Raw genomic sequence first — 7,125 nt, forward strand, 5'->3', positions numbered from 1 at the left:
CCCCCCCCCCCCCCCCACTGCAAGGGTTAAGTGCTCATTTTGTCTAGGGAGATAATATAACCCAAACCACAGTCCTGTCTGGTGCCCCTGACTCACAGGACCTCTTACTACTATAGCAGAGGGAGAGAGAGCCTGCAGGGTCCGGTCTAGCAGTTAGGCAGGTCTGAGGTCCTTTAGATTTACCAAATTTAGGTAAGGTGAGGGACTACCTAACCAATTTCCATCATTTGTATCCACGCAGGCATACAAATACCCTGTTTCCCCGAAAATAAGACCTACCCCGAAAGTAAGACCTAGCACTATTTTTCAAGATTCCTGTAATATAAGACCTACCCCGAAAATAAGACCTAGTTTGGTGGTAGCATGTGAGGGGGAACTTGCAGGAGAGATGGTATCAGCCTGCAGGAACATACTGTATTAAGAGGATGACAGGGGACTCCCTCCGGCCAGCGCAGTGACCGTCAGCACTCCAGTACCATACATCACCAACTGCCCTGAAGGCACTGCTTAATGTAATGGTACTGTAATTTACAGCACTGTTCACTGTCTGATGTCCCCACTGCTGCACCGCTGGTACAACTGGTTCGGATTAACATATGGGCGCTCCAGAAGATATGCTCGACCGTCCTGGATCACCTTGGTATGTGATCCGGACCGGCCTCAATCAGGCAGCGTTGGCCCTCTAATCAGACATATTAGAGGCCGCTCGCTGGGGCCATTATAGACCCCCCGAGAGCTGTGCAGTCCCCCCTGAGAGCTCATACAGACCACCTAACAGCTTTAAGAGCCCACCTGTGAGTCGCATAGCCCCCCTGAGCCCCCGCACAGCCCCCCTGAGAGCCCTCTGAGAACACCTGAGAGCCGCACAGCTCCCCGAGAGCCTGTACAGACCACCTGTAGAGCCCGCACAGGTTGCAATTGCAGGGTTGGCACTTTGAGATCATAAGTTGGTTCAGTGATCCAATTTGGACACTCGGGCTCAAAAAGGTTCACCATCACTGGCTTGGAGAAATCCAACAGAGATTACGCAATCAGATCTGAATGTGCCCAGGTTTAGGTCTTGCACACACAGGAGGAGGATGTAGAAGTGTAGTTAATGTCTGTGTGCCCTAGGGTTGCCACCTTTTCTTCAAGCGAAACCCGAACACTCTAGCAACGCGCAGACATTTTTGTGGGAGAATGAGTCGCAGCTTATTCATATGTAAATAGTGCCACCCATTCATATGTAAATATCACAGTCGAGACTATTTTCAGTGGGGGCTAGCAGCCCCTATCTTAATTTTGGTTGCCCCTGTTGCTTGACATCGTGTGTCCGGGTTTCTGCTGCCATGAAACCCGGACACAGCATTCAAAACCCGGACTGTCCGGGTCAATCCTGGACAGGTGGCAACCCTAGTGTGCCCCTTGGCATTATTCCGCTTGCTCTGGAACACTTCATTGAACATTCCTTCAGGTCGTAATTCTGCCAACAAATTGCACAAGCCAAGAGATCAGCAAACAGTCTGCCAAGAGCTGAGGTGTACTGAATATAGTTTTACAGCTGAAATTGAATCTGCTTATTTTGCAGTGCCTGCAACCCCCCTCCCCATCAACTTATTAGTGTCATTAAAGGAGAACTATGGGGTCAGTGTTTTTCCCCATAGTTCTCCTTAGGGTAACGGGAGGACACATACTAGCATCCTCCCATTACCCTTAGCTCAGCATACCGCGAGCTACAGCTCGCGGTATACTGAGACGCCGCAGCCGGAAGGGATCCCGACTTAGATGACGGGATCCGCCCAGCTGCGTGAGTGACAGCTGGCTCTGCCTATCTAGAGGCAGAGCCAGCTGTACCCGCCCCCTCCCCCGTCCGTTCCGCCAGTCAGCGCTGGCAGATCGGAGCGGGGAGAGGGGAATCCAGCCCCTCCCCCTGTCACGGCAGAGAGCCGTGACAGGATCGAGAGGCGAGCGAACCCGGTACGTGTTCGCTCACCTCCCGATCTACTGAGCCGACCTGTGACAGTCTCATTGTCACAGGTCGGCTAGAACTATGAGGTGAGTGAAAAGCACTCACCTCATAGTTCTCCTTTAAAAAAAAGTATTCCTGTCTTATTTTACATATTTTATTTTAAGAAATTTGCATAGGAACTAGAATAAGAAGCCCTGTGCTTCTCATTCCTATGCAACACAGGTGGCAGATCACGGCCGGTGGGAGGAGCCGGCAGGATGTGGTACATAGCAGTACAAAGCACTCAGCCCTGATGTAAGCAGTGGGCTGGGTCCTGGGAGGAGTTATGCAAATATTAAAATGCCTTGATGGAGTGATGTCAGTGTTGAGGAGCGGGCATATGACGTAGTGTTCCTTCTAGTGGAATGTCGTAGTTATAATGTAATTTCTTGTTTCTGTGTTCCTGTTGTTAAGTAGGGATAAGCCCAGGTTCAGAAAGAACCCAGTCCGACCCTGAGCTCCTCCAAACCCAGAAGGAGTTCCTCCTGAACATGGAAGGAAGCCTCCCGCCACAATTGTCGGGATCCGCTTCAGCTGCGGCGTCTCAGTATACCGCAAGCTACAGCTTGCGGTATACTGAGCCTGTGAGGACGCTAGTTTGTGTCCTCCCGTTACCCTAAGGAGAACTATGGGGAAAAGCCTTAACCCCATAGTTCTCCTTTAAAAGAGAACCTTGTTTGTCCTAAAAAAATTATCCGGACCCCACACTCTCCTCTTCCATGTCCCCAGCTTCCCCTCATCTGCCCCTTCACGTCCCCAGCTTTCCGCTCCCGGACCCCATGTCACCTTCATAGTCCCTGCTCCCTATATCTCCTCCCTTCGTGTCCGCAGCAGCTCTCTATTCGGCAGCGTTCTGTGTGATGAGGGTGCGGGGATAACACCGCTTCCCACTCATTGGCTGCTGCGTCGGCTGGATCATACTTCACGCTGCGCCCTGAACAAGGCGAGGGGAGCAGCGTTAAGCATGTAGGGCCCAGGACAGGAGGAAGAGGTCCCGGGACTGACCTTAGCAGTTACCAGGATAATAAATATCCTGGTAATCAGCAGTTACCAGGGGCCCCTTCACCCTGTCCTGGGCCCCCTCCAAATGGCGGAACTCCGGGGGCCCGGTCGCAGTAGCGACCCCTGGTAGTTCCGCCACTGTCTATGTGTTACTTTGTCATTTTAATTGTCAATGTTTTTGCCAATTGCTCTGGTCCACGGGGGGGCTGGGGGTGTACAGGGCTGAATTGGTTAATACCATATACTGTACATAAGGAAATTATAAGGCAGCTTTCGACAAGCGCCCATTTTGGGTTTTTTTTTATGTGGAAAAATTGAAATTTTCGTTTCCTCAAACCACCTTACGTTTCAAATCGCCTGCGCGAATGAATCACATTATCAAAAACCGTAGGGGCCCGGCTGTCACTTCCACATACATTATTCAGTCTGGGATATTTTATTGCTGATAATGGGCGAGGAGATCCAAATTTTGCTGGCAGCGGCACCGTGAGAGCGGAGCCAGAGACAGCGCGGAGACGCGGCCCGTTCAGATAAAACAAGAAGGCCAAATTAATTCTTTTTTTTATGTCAGCAAGACGGAGGGACGGCATTTGTACGTTCCCCACTCCGCCAGCCAAACACCGCGCGGAGAACCGGGACAATCGAATGCAGACCACAGAGCGCGCCCCCCCCCCCCCGCCGAGCGCTACAATGCGAACTTATAGACGTCGGCCCCGCAGACCGACATGGCTGACAAGCGGATAGCTGTTGCCTTGGCGACGTCGGGTCAGTTAAGCACACGGAAATGCTTTTTAAAAAAAACACAATGCAACGTATAATAAAGAACATGGCTACAGAAGCCGTGCTGCAATTTAAGGTAACTTAAAGAGAACCTGGGCTTGGGCCAATCGGGGGAAAAGGGAAAGGGGTAAAACCCCTGTCATGTGATGGGAAAATACCAAATTTTTAGGTGTCGCCGGCAGGGCCGGATTTCCCACAAGGCCATCGAGGCCTGGCTTTGGGGCAGCAGGGAGTAGAGGGGCAGCACAGCCACTGGGTGGGTAGTTCTGTTCTATTTCTACATTTGGCCCTGCTTCGGGCAAGCAGGGCTAAATGTAAAAAAATAATTATTGACAAAGTAAAAAATAATAAAATAAATACAAATGAAAAAAATAAGTCAAAAATAATAAGAAATAATTAAAATTCAAATAAAAGTGATAAAAAGTTAAAAAATTATCAAATATAAAAATTATATTAAAAAAATAAAAGATAAGATAAAAATGTAAAAAAAAAAAAATGAACTTAAAAAATAAAACATTGATAAAGTTAAAAAATAATAAAGAAAAATAAATAAAACCAAATGCCAGCATCTGGTTGCAATTCTCCATTGGGGGGGAAACTTTGGTGGGGAGGGGGGTGCAATGAGGAACCTGGCCTTGGGGCAGCAAAGAGAGTAAATCCGGCCCTGGCCGCCGGAACAGAAATAGAGTTGAAGTGGTGACAGTTGTGACTCTCTCACATTGGAGAGATATCCTCTAACTTCCTGTGGCATCTACAGGACAGGAAGTGAAGGGAAATCTCCCCAGGGCTACACAGGCAGCATAAAATCCCCTTTCCTTTTCCAGCCATAGCAAAAAAAATAAATGTGACATTATTATATACACTATGTTAGACTAGGGTTGCCACCTTTTCTTCAAGCGAAACCCGAACACTCTAGCAACGCACGGACATTTTTTTGGGAGAATGAGTTGTAGCTTAATTATATGTAAATAGTGTCACCCATTCATAAGTAAATATCACAGTTGAGACTATTTTCAGTGGGGAGGCCAGTAGCCTCTATCTTAATTTTGGTTGCCCCTGTCTGCCTGACATTTTGTGTCCGGGTTTCTGCTGCCATGAAACCCGAACACAGCATTCAAAACCCGGACTGTCCGGGTGAATCCTGGACAGGTGGTAACCCTATGTTAGCCCCACTACTACCCCACGTGTCTCATTTGCTACCCTACTGCCCTGTTTGCCTGCTGGAGATAAGTTATAAAGCTTTGTGATGGTCTGAGTTGCTCCTGAGGACCCTTCCTGCCCCCATGTGACACCTCTCAGGCCTCGTGATTGGACACTTGCATTTTGGGAGGAAGTGAGGGTAAGTTACCTATTTATCAACATTATGGCCCCGGGTTCCTGGACACTCTTCACCCCACCCACTGTGCGCATTTTGTCCACCCACTTTCTGGGTGGGTGCTCAGAAATCACGCCCATTTTGCTAGTTTGTTGTGCCCAGACCCCACTTCTAAATATGCAGGGACCATACGCCACACCCACTTTGTGGGTTGATCCCTACCACATCCAACCTCGAATATACAGGGTCCATACATCATACCCACTTTGTGGGTTGATCCCAACAAGACACCACCTCTAAATATGCAGGGACCATGCATCATGTCCACTTGGTGGGTAATCCCAACCAGACCCCACCTCTCTAAATATGCGGGGACCATCCATCATGCCCACTTTGTGGGTTGATCTCAGTCAGACCCAACTTCTAAATATGCTGGGACCATACGCCACACCCACTTTGTGGATCGATCCCAACCAGATCCAACCTCTAAATATACAGGGTCAATACATCATACCCACTTGGTGGGTTGATCCCTACCAGACACAACCTCTAAATATGTAGGGACCATGCATCATGCCCATTTGGTGGGTTAATCCCAACCAGACCCCACCTCTAAATATGCAGCTATCACACATCACGCCCACTTTTTGGGTTGATTTAAAACAGACCCCACCTCTAAATATGCAGGGACCACGTATTACGCCCATTTTGTGAGTTGATCCCAACCAGACCCCACCTCTAAATGTGCAGGGACCACGCATCACACCCACTTTATGGGTTGATCCCTACCAGACCCCACCTTTAAACATGCTGGGACCACGCATTACACCCACTTTGTGGGTTTGTCCCAACCAGACCCCACCTCTAAACATGCTGGGACCACCCACATTTACATCCCTATCCCCACAATTAGCGCCTTTTTGGGTTACTGCACATGTCCAGTAACTCAAATAAGGGTAATTATGTAACCCTAGTACATGGCCGGGGACACAGCATCAGTGGCATGGAGGTCCGAGAAGCCGAGTATATATATGGCATCCGATTGTGTTCTAGAGGACATCCGATTTACCATACGTGGGAGCGGTTCCTTTAAAAAGGTAGACCCAATGCAAATACAATACATGGCTCATATCCTCTTCCTTATTGGTGCCTCCAGCAGCCATGGCGGGGCTCAGAGATGAAAGCAGAGCTAAGAACAATACAAGTGGGCCTTTAATCCTCTAATTCCCGGCAGAAGAAAGGAGCGGAGATTCTGGCAATCCAATAAGAGCTAATTCTAATTCCTGGCTCGGCACGCACGGGGTGACATGGAACCATCTGTAGCCGTATGGAATCATTGTTCTAGTATTTCCTACTCAGAGCAACATGGCGGCACGTGCTGACGGGTTGTCTTTGTCGCTGTGGTCCTGGCACTGCTCTGCCCGTGTCATTCACGTATCAGCGGTACACTTCTTTATTTAAATTAGCCATGTGCCGAAAAATGGAGGAAGATAGGGAGAGTGAAGATGCACCCAGAGGGGTTCCCTTTAAGAATAACTGCATTACAGAGGGAATTCAGACACTGAGCCAGAAATGAATGGACACTTCCCAGCAGTGACTCAGCAGCTCAGCTCCCCCTGCTCCCCCCTCCTGGCAGTGTCCTGCTCACCACTGCCAGGAGTGACTCATCACCTCAGCTTTCTTTTCTTGCCCAGCATTAACTCTTCTGCTCTTCTCCCCCTGTCCCCCCTCCCCCACCACCACCTGTTGCAGTAAGCAGTGACTCTTCAGCTCAGCTCCCCCTGCTTCCCCTTTTTAGCAGTGACTCTTCAGCTCTGCTCCCCCTCCTTGCAGTGACTCTTCAGCTTAGCTGCCACTGCTTCCCCCTCCTTGCAGTGACTCTTCAACTCAGCTACCCCTGCTCCCCCCTCTTAGAAGTGACTCTTCAGCTCAGCTCCCCCCTCCTGGCAGTGTCCTGCTCACCGCTGCCAGGAGTGAATCATCAACTCAGCTTTCTTTGCATGCCCAGCATTTTCTTTTCAGCTCAGCTCCCTCTGCCCCC

At 49.5% G+C, this 7,125-nt stretch overlaps 1 protein-coding gene across 1 annotated transcript in view; it reads right to left on the reverse strand.

Annotated features, from left to right (window-relative positions):
- GAP43 (growth associated protein 43) overlaps window positions 1-7,125 on the reverse strand; it is a 57,635-nt gene that overhangs the window by 33,107 nt on the left and 17,403 nt on the right. The gene's annotated exons all lie outside the window — the stretch shown is intronic.

Source organism: Nanorana parkeri, unplaced genomic scaffold, assembly GCF_000935625.1.
Source record: "Nanorana parkeri isolate BGI_ZX_2015 unplaced genomic scaffold, ASM93562v1 scaffold1806, whole genome shotgun sequence".
NCBI classification, from domain to species: Eukaryota; Metazoa; Chordata; class Amphibia; order Anura; family Dicroglossidae; genus Nanorana; species Nanorana parkeri.